An 11,601-nucleotide genomic window follows, 5' to 3' on the forward strand; every position below is an offset into this window, starting at 1 on the left:
TTTCCCGTAATGGGCTTGGGCACAAGGCCGTTCCTTCCCGTAAGGGACTTAGGCACGAAGCCGTACTTTCCCGTAAGGACTTAGGCGTGAAGCCGTACTTCCCGTGAAAAGCCTTCCCGTAAGACGGGAGATTCCTGCAAAACAAACCACAACAAACACGCGTCAACAATTCGTAGGCGAATCCACATAATGATACCTGTCGCTCTTGCGCACGAAAAGCAACTTCCGTGCTTCGTAGTCTCGCGATCTCTTGCGGCAGAGTCTTCTCTTGCTAACGTTGGTACCCCCCTTTGAGTGAGGGCATGTGGTGCTTTTATAGCTCCCTGGCCACGGCACGAATAGCTGCTCGCGTAGAGATCGCGGTTTTTTTGTTTTGTTTTTTTTTTTTTTTTTGCGCTGTTCTATCCGAAATAGGAAGAGAGAATTCGCTGGCTGGTTTTGTTGCTTTATCTTCTAAGTGGCTGCCCACTTATTAAGTGGGTGGCCGGCATATTTTAAAATTGGTCTGAACCTGCCCAAAAACACAATAAAACCTTATAAGTTAAAACCAATGCATTTCACAACACTTTCCCAGGCGTCCCTGGATGCAACCACATGCACGAATGCAATGCAAACATAGATTCCTCGCGGGAAAGCGTCTGCCTTCCCGCGATTGTTCCTGCTTTTCGTAAAAAGCTTCATTGAACCCATCTTTATTCTTGTGCTTGCGTTCTTACGCGTATTTTCTTACTCAGTTCGGATTTCCTCCTTAGCCTACGGGATGCCCCCTCCTTACTGATGCACCCGTCACCCATCATGTGATGCATCAGGGGCACTCGTAACCCGGCCCTTTCCACCGAACGTATGGAAACTCCTTCGAGATGTTTACCGTCACCCATCAAATGACACATCAGAGTTGTCCGTTCCTGATGGCAGTTCCTGTAGCTACAATCTTTTAACAGTTCTTAGTGCACATAATAAAATATCCTTAAAAAAAATTAATCATTAAAAATAAGAAAATAGTCCAATTGGCAACATCCCTCTGGCTTCTAAACAGTTGACCTCAACTGTAGTGCTTGGACATATACCTCCAGTATCTCGGGATAAGCTGCTAATTCCTCCTGCGTCATCCACTGAGCATCTAGATTCGAATAGTTCTTAAACTTAACCAAATACTTCCGTGTTATCTTTCCGGATTTGAGAGACCGCTCCTGATGACTTACTATCTGCTCCGGCTGGAGTATTTCTTCTGTTTCCTCAACCTCAGGAGGTTCCTCAGCACTAGGCTGGCTTGGAGGCGGTCCCACATACGGCCGGAGTAAACTGACATGGAAAGCATTATGGATCTTCCAATTAGGCGGTAGCTCTAATCGGAAAGTGACATCATTCACTCGCTCAGTGATCTTAAACAGCCCATAGTAGCGAGTAGAAAGTTTTACCACCTTCCCCTTATGAGACGCTTGTTTCTTAAGTCTTGCCTTCTCAAACTTAAGTAAGACTAACTGTCCGATTGTTAAGTCTAGATTCCTTCTGTGCTTGTCTGCAGCTTTCTTATGCTTTTCCTGAGAGCGTAGAATAGCTCTCCTAACTTGCCCGTAGGCTGTGTCCAAATCCCGGACAAATTCATCTGCTGCAAAGATCTTATCCTTAGTTAAAAGGAGGAATGGAAGCAAAGGCTTACCATAGAGAATCTCAAAAGGTGCTTTCCCCGTCGATGAGTGTATGGTATTGTTATACGCATATTCGACGAGAGGCAAGTATTTCTCCCAGTCAGATTGCCGATCTGACACATAAGCATTTAACATATCCAATACTGTGGAATTGGCTATCTCACTTTGCCCGTCCGTTTGAGGATGGTAGGCAGATGAAAAATTCAGCTTCGTACCAAGATTATCCATCAAGGCACGCCAAAAATTTCCTGTCATGCGAGGATCTCGATCACTCACAATAGACTTAGGCATTCCATGATGCTTAAAGATCTGTGCTAGAAAGACCCTAGCCATATGATCTGCTTTGATCGTTTTCTTGACTGGTATAAAGTGTGCTTGCTTGCTAAACCTGTCCACAATGGTCCAGATCGCGTCATTTCCAGTCTGAGTTCTAGGGAGGTCCATGATGAAGTCCATGGCAATACTTTCCCAGGGTTCATTAGGCACAGGCAATGGTTGTAGCAACCCAGGCGTCTTATGCCGATCATACTTCACTTTTTGGCAAACCAAGCATTCCCTGACATACTTATCAATGTCTGCTTTAAGGCTAGGCCAAAAGAAATATCTTTCCATTGCTAAGGTCGTAGAGAGAATACCCCGATGACCCGCATAAGGCGAAGCGTGTGCTTCATCCATGATCTTCTTTCTTAATGGTTCCGCCACACATATGGCCTGATGGTGGTAGAGATAACCGTCCCGAGTGGAATAGGGAAACTCATTCTCTCCACGATGTAGCTTTTCCCAAATGGTGGAGAAGTCTAGATCATTCGGATACAAATCCGGTAGTGCTTCTAATTCTTGGTGATACACCGAAGTGATAGCGTTCACCCTTGGCCGCCTAGACAATGCGTCTGCGACCACATTCTTACTCCCAGCCGTGTGAAGGATCTGGAAGTGAAACATAGACAAAAAGTTTGCCCATCTCATCTGCTTCTCAAATAGTTTCCTTTGCGTTAAGAAAATACCGCAAACTCTGGTGATCAGTCTTGATCGCTCCTAGAAGATAGTGCTTCTAGTTGGATAAGGCGTGAATCACAGCCGTGAATTCCTTTTCGTAGATTGATGCATGCAACTCTGCATCCTTAAGCCGTCTGCTTTCGTAGGCCACTCCATGGCCTTCTTGGTTTAACACTGCTCCGATGCAATCGCCTGAAGCATCGCAGTGAACCTCAAATGGTTTTCTTAAGTCAGGCACTATCAAAATAGGCCCATGGCTTAGCAAGTACTTGAGCCGATCAAAAGCTTCTTGTTGTCTCGATCCCCATCTGAAAGGAATCTTCTTCTTTGTCAAGTCATGAAGTGGTCCTGCTACATGAGCAAATCCTCGGACAAACCTTCGATAATATGAACATAATCCCAGGAAACTACGTACATCATGTACCGTAGTGGGAATAGGCCAATCTTCTACCCCTCGGATCTTGGCAGGATCCATACTCACTTGATTGTGAGAGACTATATGGCCGAGATAGTGTATCTCTGAGAGAAAGAACTCGCTCTTCTTTGCATTCACATGCAACTCATGCTTTCGCAATTCTTGAAACACTAAGTCCAAGTGCTTCCGATGTTCCTCTTCTGACTTAGAGAAGATGAGTATGTCATCAAAGAATACTCCCGTAAAAGCTCGATACGGGCTGAAAATGCGGTCCATCATGCGATTGAACGTCACAGGAGCATTGGTCAAGCCGAAAGGCATTACCAAAAATTCATATAGTCCAAAGGTCGTGCGGAAAGCAGTCTTATGGACATCCTCAAGGGCGATCCGTATCTGATGATACCCACTCTTTAAGTCTATGCGACTAAAGACACTTGCACCCTGCAACTTATCAAGTATATCATAAATCCGAGGGATCGGAAAGCGATTCTTGATTGTGATCTTGTTTAAAGACCGATAGTCTATGCACATTTGAAACGTGCCATCTTTCTTCTGCACCAGTAGAACTGGAGAGCAGTAGAGTGAAGCACTGGGTCGTACTAACCCTTTCTCTAGAAGCTCGTTGACTTGCTTCAAAATTTCCTCTTGCTGAGCAAGACTTACCTGATAAGGGGGTTGATTGGGAGGCGAGCTACCTGGTATGAGATCTATGTGGTGATCTTCCGGGCGTACCGGAGGTAGTTCATCAGGAAGTGTTTCCGTGAAACAATCCTTGTACTTTTCAATAAATTGAAAACGCTTAATTTCGAAACTAGAGAGAGAGTCCCTACTCTTCTCACGTGCAAAAATCAAGTAAGCAGAAACACACTTCTTCATTTCTTTCTTAATGGAGATATGGCTTACAATTGGAAACTACCAATCTCCTGCATCAGCATGAATCTTTATTTTCTTACCCCCATGATAAAAAATGAGGGTCTTTTCCACATAATTGGGAATAGGTGTCATGTGGAAGTGCCATGGCATACCCAAGATGATATCACATCCCTCGATGGGTGCCATCAAAAATGATTCGCGGTCCTTGTACTCGCCAATCCGAAGATTGAGCTGTCCTTGCACGGGAGTTGCATTAGTTGTCAACCCCTCGAATGCCGATCCGGATGTAACCGGTGTGCCAAGCTGAGCCGGTGTGAGGCACAAACGTTCCGCACTATCCAGGGAGATGAAGTTATCCGTGGATCTTGGATCATAAAGAATCAGTACTCGCTGGTTGTTCAAAGACCCCCAGCCCTTCAGAAGTTGACGCTTTCCTTTCTCTGTTTCTGTGTTTCCTTGAACAGCTGGAATTGAGTTCGAGCTTGGTGGTGCGGGTTCCTTCCTTGCTTTCTCTTGCCTCGTAGAGGCTTGTTCTTGCCGTTGCTCCTTTAGCGGACAATCCGGTTTCATATGTCCTTTCTCGCCACAGTAGAAGCATCTTCCTTCCTCTCTGAAAGTTTGAAGTTGAGTAGGAGAAAGATACTTAGTTCGCTTGCCAGTGCCCTCTGGCTTCTTAGAATGATCATCGTCTCTAGATGGAGGACGTTTTCTTCCTTGGCTCCCATGGTCATCGTAGACCCCTCTTTGTCTCGCACAGTAAGTGCTATGCTCCATCTTTCTGGGCGTCCCAGTTGAGTACAAATCCTCAGCAATGATTGCTGACTCCATCATCCTTTGAAGAGTATCATGCGGATACACCTTCATACTCTTTCGAAGCTGCGGTTGGAGACCCGCTTCGAATTTTCTTTTCTTTTCCTCGTCGGCAATCTTCATGAAGGGAGTGACCTTCAGAAGAACCGACCAATACTTGTCCACATAAGTCGTTACTCTTTCATGTTCCTTCTGGGCAAGCCAGTCCCATTCCTTCCGTATGTCCTGCTCGAAGTCAGGTGGAAGAAATTGTTCATAAAATTCAGATTTGAAGCTCTCCCAAGTTTTGGCCTGTGAACCTTCCAGAATCTTGGCTAACCACCAATTACTTGCTGTTTCCTTGAGGTGCATCCCCACATGGCGTAATTTGGATCTTTCTGTGAAGTGCCCATTGGTAAAGGCGACTTCAAACTGTCTGATGAAGGACAGTGCTTTGGAGATGTCTCTCCGTCCGTTGTAGGTTTCGAACTTAATGTCCTTGTCGCCCGATTTGAAGACTCTCATGCGATGTTGAGACTTGCGACCATGCTTCTTGAATCGAGGCTTATCTTTAGGTTGATGTACGATAGTAGTAGTAGTAGCGGCTTCCTTCTTCTAACGAGATGATCGAGAAGTAGAAGTATAATCAGGAGAGTAAGATGGAGATGAGATAGAGATGTCCTTGCTCTCGTCTAGCAAAGAGAGCGCTTTTTCCTGGCCTTTCCTTGGAGTAGGCCGTTCATTACGATCTGAAGATCCTTTGTGCACCTCGGCACGTTCTTCTTCTCTTGCCTCTTGTGGTCTCAAGCCAACAGTGTTGTCTGGATGCTTGACTGCATCAGTTCCATTCGTTTTCTTCATTCCGCCCAAAAGCTTTTGGACGTCTGGCAACAGTAAAATTTGTTGCAACTCCGCAAGCTGAGCTTGCACTTGTTGAAGCTCCTCTTCAACGCTTCTCCCTTGGCTCGACATGGTTCTTCTCGTTCTTCCCGGAATCGTCCTTCTTTGCAGAGAAAGAGAGGAGTCCAAGCTCTGATACCACTGTCACAAAACGGGAGCGTACACGAGCACTTAGAAAATCTGAAAATTATAATTCTTTGGAAACATGAGAGAAGGGAGAAGATCGACACAGTATTGGGGACCAGAAGATGGGCTGGTCCCCTCCCCCCCCTCGTTAAGAGTATTCTTTTATTCAGGGAGAATTCTTATACAAGCACGAGAACCCGAGGAAACCCCTCCGTTCTGTAATCTTAGACCCGAAGGTCGTGCTTTCCCGTAATGGGCTTGGACACAAGGCCGTTCCTTCCCGTAAGGGACTTAGGCACGAAGCCGTACTTTCCCGTAAGGGACTTAGGCGTGAAGCCGTACTTCCCGTGAAAAGCCTTCCCGTAAGACGGGAGATTCCTGCAAAACAAACCACACAAACACGCGACAACAATTCGTATTGCGAATCCACAATAGATACCTGTCGCTCTTGCGCACGAAAAGCAACTTCCGTGCTTCGTAGTCTCGCGATCTCTTGCGGCAGAGTCTTCTCTTGCTAACGTTGGTACCCCCTTTGAGTGAGGGCATGTGGTGCTTTTATAGCTCCCTGGCCACGGCACAAATAGCTACTCGCGTAGAGATCGCGGTTTTTTTGTTTTTGTTTTTTTTTTTTTTTGCGCTGTTCTATCCGAAATAGGAAGAGAGAATTCGCTGGCTGGTTTTGTTGCTTTATCTTCTAAGTGGCTGCCCACTTATTAAGTGGGCGGCCGGCATATTTTAAAATTGGTCTGAACCTGCCCAAAAACTCAATAAAACCTTATAAGTTAAAACCAATGCATTTCACAACACTTTCCCAGGCGTCCCTGGATGCAACCACATGCACGAATGCAATGCAAACATAGATTCCTTGCGGGAAAGCGTCTGCCTTCCCGCGATTGTTCCTGCTTTTCGTAAAAAGCTTCATTGAACCCTCTTTATTCTTGTGCTTGCGTTCTTACGCGTATTTTCTTACTCAGTTCGGATTTCCTCCTTAGCCTACGGGATGCCCCCTTACTGATGCACCCGTCACCCATCATGTGACGCATCAGGGGCACTCGTAACCCAGCCCTTTCCACCGAACGTACGGAAACTCCTTCGAGATGTTTACCGTCACCCATCAAATGACACATCAGAGTTGTCCATTCCTGATGGCAGTTCCTGTAGCTACAATCTTTTAACAGTTCTTAGTGCACATAATAAAATATCCTAAAAAAGAAATTAATCATTAAAAATAAGAAAATAGTCCAATTAGCAACAGGCGGCGATATCAGAGGGTGGGAGACAGTCAAACCTCACTAACTTCTACCAACCGCTCACAACCACACCCACCACAGGGGAAGGGAATACCCTATAGCAAGCTAAGAGGATGAGAGGGAGACTGTCACAAGACGGGCACCACATGCCAATAGAAAAGAACAGATTGAAGAGACTTTTAGCACTTCAATAACAAATGAACTAAAAGAGAGAGACGACACGCGACACGGTCCACCCCAGAGAGTATTGGCCCCAAACCTTGGCACCCCTTTCGGTATTTCTTTATATTTGCATCAACGCAGTACAAGCCGATACTCCAAACTCTGCACCTTCTCGAGGAAGCATACCCGAGAATGAGCCCATGGCCTCATATTTAAAGGCCCTAGGTCCCAAAAGCAGTTAACATGAAAAGCCTTCCAACTCAAAAGCTTCTGGTCCAAAAAGCAACCAGCGTAAATCACGGAATTCCGTACAACTGCCACATCGACAGTCAACGCAAAACGTGGAAATCCGTACGGTGCCACGTCATCATGTCAGCCGAAAATCCGGAGCGTCCGTACAACTGCCACATCATCAGCTTTTGCGTAATTCTTGGTGTGTGTGTGGGGGTCCTGCTTTTTAATTCCTTTATGTCACTTGGGCCCCATCGGACAGGGTCCCATAAGTTGGTAGGACTTCTTCTTCTGATACTTGTTCTTCTTAGGGTTTAGGCCCCTCGGTCTGGATCTGCAAGTTGTCTCCATTCTTCAGGGCTTTGACACGTCGGCAGTTTGTGACAGAGACAACCACGAGCTTCGCGTTATAGAGCTTCTAGAGTCCATTGTAGACAAATTTAAGAGATCCAGCCTCGGCATTACCAAGATGTCTAGAAGAGACGAGCCCGGATGGAGGCAAACCCAGTAACATTCATACTAGCTACTCTCACCTCAGAGCCACCTATGCATCATGTATTACACCTACAATTTGGTATAGGATGGAGCTAGCTAGTTTAATGCACTCTCATGATTGTATTACTCTAAGCATATAGACATGCATTTCTACCCCTGATAAAGCTCCATCTGCCCTCTCATGTATCATGTGTCATGTATCAGGCTATATGCTTTTCCTTTTGTACCTCTTGTCCTTTCACTGATGGATACAGGACACACATATGTACATCTCATTTGTCTCATAGGCCGACTTCAGCCTCTCATAGACATAAGAAATCTCTCTCTCTCTCTCTCTCTCTCTCTCTCTCTCTCTCTCTCTCTCTCTCTCTCTCTCTAATCCTACGTAGTAACATTTTACACCAAGAGTTATGGATCTGGAAGGAGCTAACGGACACCCTTAACCAACTACCTGGAGTATTGATTGACTATGGCACAGGAGCTTTGTATCAGAATAATTGCACCTATTTTATGCCCATTAGAATCTCAACAATATGTGCTCTCTCTCTCTCTCTCTCTCTCTCTCTCTCTCTCTCTCTCTCTCTCTCTCTGGCGTGTGTGCGTGTTCACGTGCGCGCATGTGACGATTCGATTAAGACTGAGAAAGGGCACTTACATCGCTGTAGAAATCGGCTGCTGATGCTTGAAAGCTCGATTTAGCAGAGAAGCCGCGTTCGTAAATCTTCCTAGTAGAGCTCTTGAGTTCAAACCCGATGGTTCATTGCTTCAGTTTTATGAATTTCCTACTAGGTTATGGTGGTGAGGGGTCAATCCTCCTTTTGAGGGCCCACGTCATTGGCTCATCATCTTACTATATATGAAACGCCTTGGAAATTTTGAGGCCAAAGAGGGCACCCACGTGTCTCCCTCTCGCTTCTTCTGCAGCTTCTTAATGGCCTCCGAAGACCTCGCGAAAAGATGCGCTCTTTGCAAGGTTGAAAATTCGTTGGCGATGTGATCTACGTGCGCGTGCGTGCGCCTTCTGCACTGCTGCTGCAGATACCTGCCAGGGCTCTCTCTCTCTCTCTCTCTCTCTCTCTCTCTCTCTCTCTCTCTCTCTCTCTCTCTACATTGGGGCTGCTTCTCGCCTCTATCCACGCTCATTTGCATAGCCACCATTGGGCCAGTACTCTCTCTCTCTCTCTCTCTCTCTCTCTCTCTCTCTCTCTCTCTCTCTCTCTCTCTCTCTCTCTCTCTCTCTCTGTGTGTGTGTGTGTGTGTGTGTGTGTGTGTGTGTGTGTGTGTGTATACAGTGGCGCGGGGCCTGCTTCTCGCCTCTATCCACGCTGATCTGCAGGCCGGAGACTCACGAGTCAGGAGAGCTCTCTCTCTCTCTCTCTCTCTCTCTCTCTCTCTCTCTCTCTCTCTCTCTCTCTCTCTCCAGTAACGCCATCGGTCAGTTTTGATTGCGCTCAGAGTTTGTGCGTGTGTTTGTGCAGGTCGACAACTTGCAGAGCGCAGTGTACTGCATCGAGTGTGTGTGTGTGTGTGTGTCTACGCGCACGCTCGCGCGGCACTGTGGGTGTGCGCACTGGAGGGCCAGTGATGTAGTCAAGAGAGTGTGGGCTTGGGTGCGTGCACTGAAGGGCCACTGTAGTATTGATCAACTCCTCATCGTCGAGAGAGAGAGAGAGAGAGAGAGGTAATGGCCCATCGAGTAGCGATTGCTTCCCTCCTTGCCTGAGAGACTCCTTGCCTTCTGGGGGTGCTTGGAGCTGAGCCGCCAGAGACAAGTTCAGTTTATGCGAGAGAGAGAGAGAGAGAGAGAGAGAGAGAGAGAGAGAGAGAGAGAGAGAGAGAGGTCTCCTTGCCATTCCAACACATCAAAATATAGTGTACCCTGGCTTTTTTCTAACACTAGTGTGTCCCCATGCCATTCGAAGGTAGGCAATCCACGCCAATCGACTTTCTTGAAGGTTGTCGCTCGGCAAGCAACAAAAAAAATACAAGGTGGGAGCAAGCATCGTTTGGGTGGCGAAGACAGCGAAGGCGGGTGATTGTGGGCGCCAAACGTTGCTCTCGACGGTCGTTTCTTGACAAGCAACAAGAAATCAAGGCAGGAACTAGCGGGCAGTGAAGCCGAACAAATCGAGCGGTAGTGGGTGGCGAAGGCAAGCAACGCGGGCGAGGAGACAAGCGTGGCATGATTACGAGCAACAAAAAACAATCCTCGGCTACATTCGAAGGTTTTTTTGCGTTAAGCTTTTCGTTTCTCATGTGCAGCCACCTTGAGGTGTTTTCATTATCAAATTGACGCTTTGAAAATTCAACTCCTGTGTCATACAAAGGGGTGTGTAGTGCAATCCCATTAATTAACCATTGCACACAAATAAAAAACAGCAAACATCCATCTTCTAATTAAAAGCAATTGAGTTCCCTTGAACACTATGAATAATTTTTTTTAAAACTGGAAATTGGAAGAGCTTGGACAGTTGGAAAATTAGAGCATTTACTGGTTAAAATTAAAATTTGTATATTTCGGCACCGTTCTTCTAGGCAAGCTCGGAATTTGCCTAAGAATTTGCCTTTTTTCCCAATACAAATAACTTTAAATTTTGATAGTATTGTTATAGGAAAGCTTGGAATCTAGCTAAGAATTTGCAATTTTGGCCATTAAAAATAACATTAAAAACCGGAGATGCACTCGAGCGACGGAGGCGAACAATGTGGCAAAGGCGAACGATGGTGGGTAGTGAAGGCAATCGACAAGGATGGGGAGACTAGAGTGCAAGGTGGGAGCGAGCAACACTTGGGTGGCGAAGGCGACAAAGGCGAGCGATGGTGGCCACCAATTAACACTTTCGACGGTCGTATCTCGATAGACAATATAAAAAAATCAAGGTGGGAACAAGCAATGCTCGGCAGCGAAGCCGAACAAAGTCAAGCGGATATGGGTGGCGAAGGCAAGCGACGAGGGCAAGGAGACGAGATTGACCGGATTACGGGCAACGAGCAATAGCCCTTAGCTACATTCGAAGGTTTTTTTTGCATTAACTTTTTCGTTTCTCGTGTGCATTTACCTTGAGGCGTTCTCAATGTCAAAATGACACTTTGAAAATTAGAATTCAACTCTCCTACCAGGCAAAGGGGTTTGTGAGTGCAATCCCATTGAACATTGCACAAGAATGGAGAAACTCCAAGCCAATTGCCATTAAAAATAACATTAAAAACCAGAGATACACTCGGGTGACGAAGACGAACGCTGCGACTAAGGCGAGTGATGGTGGGTGGCGAAGGCAACCGACGAGGACGGGAAGACGAGAGTGAGCGGATCGCAGGCAGGGAATCTACCTAGGAATTTGCACTTTTAGCCAATAAAAATAACATTAAATCTCGATAGTATTCTTCTGGGCAAGCTCGGAATCTAGCTAAGAATGTAATTTTGGCCATTAAAAATTGGAGATGCACTCGAGTGGTGGGGGCGAACGGTGCGGCGAAGGCAAGCAATGGTGGATGGCGAAGGAAACCGACAACGATGGGGAGACGAGAGTACAAGGTGGGAGTATGCAACGCTTTGGTGGCGAAGGCAACGAAGGCGAGTGGTGGTCGCGACCAATCAACGCTCTCGATGGTCCTTTCTCTGCAAACAATAAAAAATCAACTTGGTGGGAGCAAGCAATGCTCGGGCGGCAAATCCGAACAAAGATGAGTGGTGGTGGGTGGCGAAGGCAAGCGA

General features: G+C 46.4%; 1 protein-coding gene across 2 annotated transcripts in view; it reads right to left on the minus strand.

Annotated features, from left to right (window-relative positions):
* RCE1 (RUB1 conjugating enzyme 1) overlaps positions 1-8,696 on the minus strand; it is a 48,368-nt gene extending 39,672 nt beyond the window's left edge. The window contains exon 1 of one of the 2 annotated variants that reach the window (XM_086514654.1): positions 8,542-8,696. The gene's annotated coding sequence lies outside the window, so the exon portion shown is untranslated. Of the gene's footprint in view, positions 1-8,337; positions 8,454-8,541 lie in introns of those variants that run through there. The other variant, XM_086514655.1, reaches the window with a different exon arrangement.
* Between the last annotated feature and the right edge of the window lie 2,905 nt (positions 8,697-11,601).

The sequence above is a fragment of the Adiantum capillus-veneris genome, chromosome 6, assembly GCF_014529385.1.
Source record: "Adiantum capillus-veneris isolate H3 chromosome 6, ASM1452938v2, whole genome shotgun sequence".
Taxonomy (NCBI): domain Eukaryota; kingdom Viridiplantae; phylum Streptophyta; class Polypodiopsida; order Polypodiales; family Pteridaceae; genus Adiantum; species Adiantum capillus-veneris.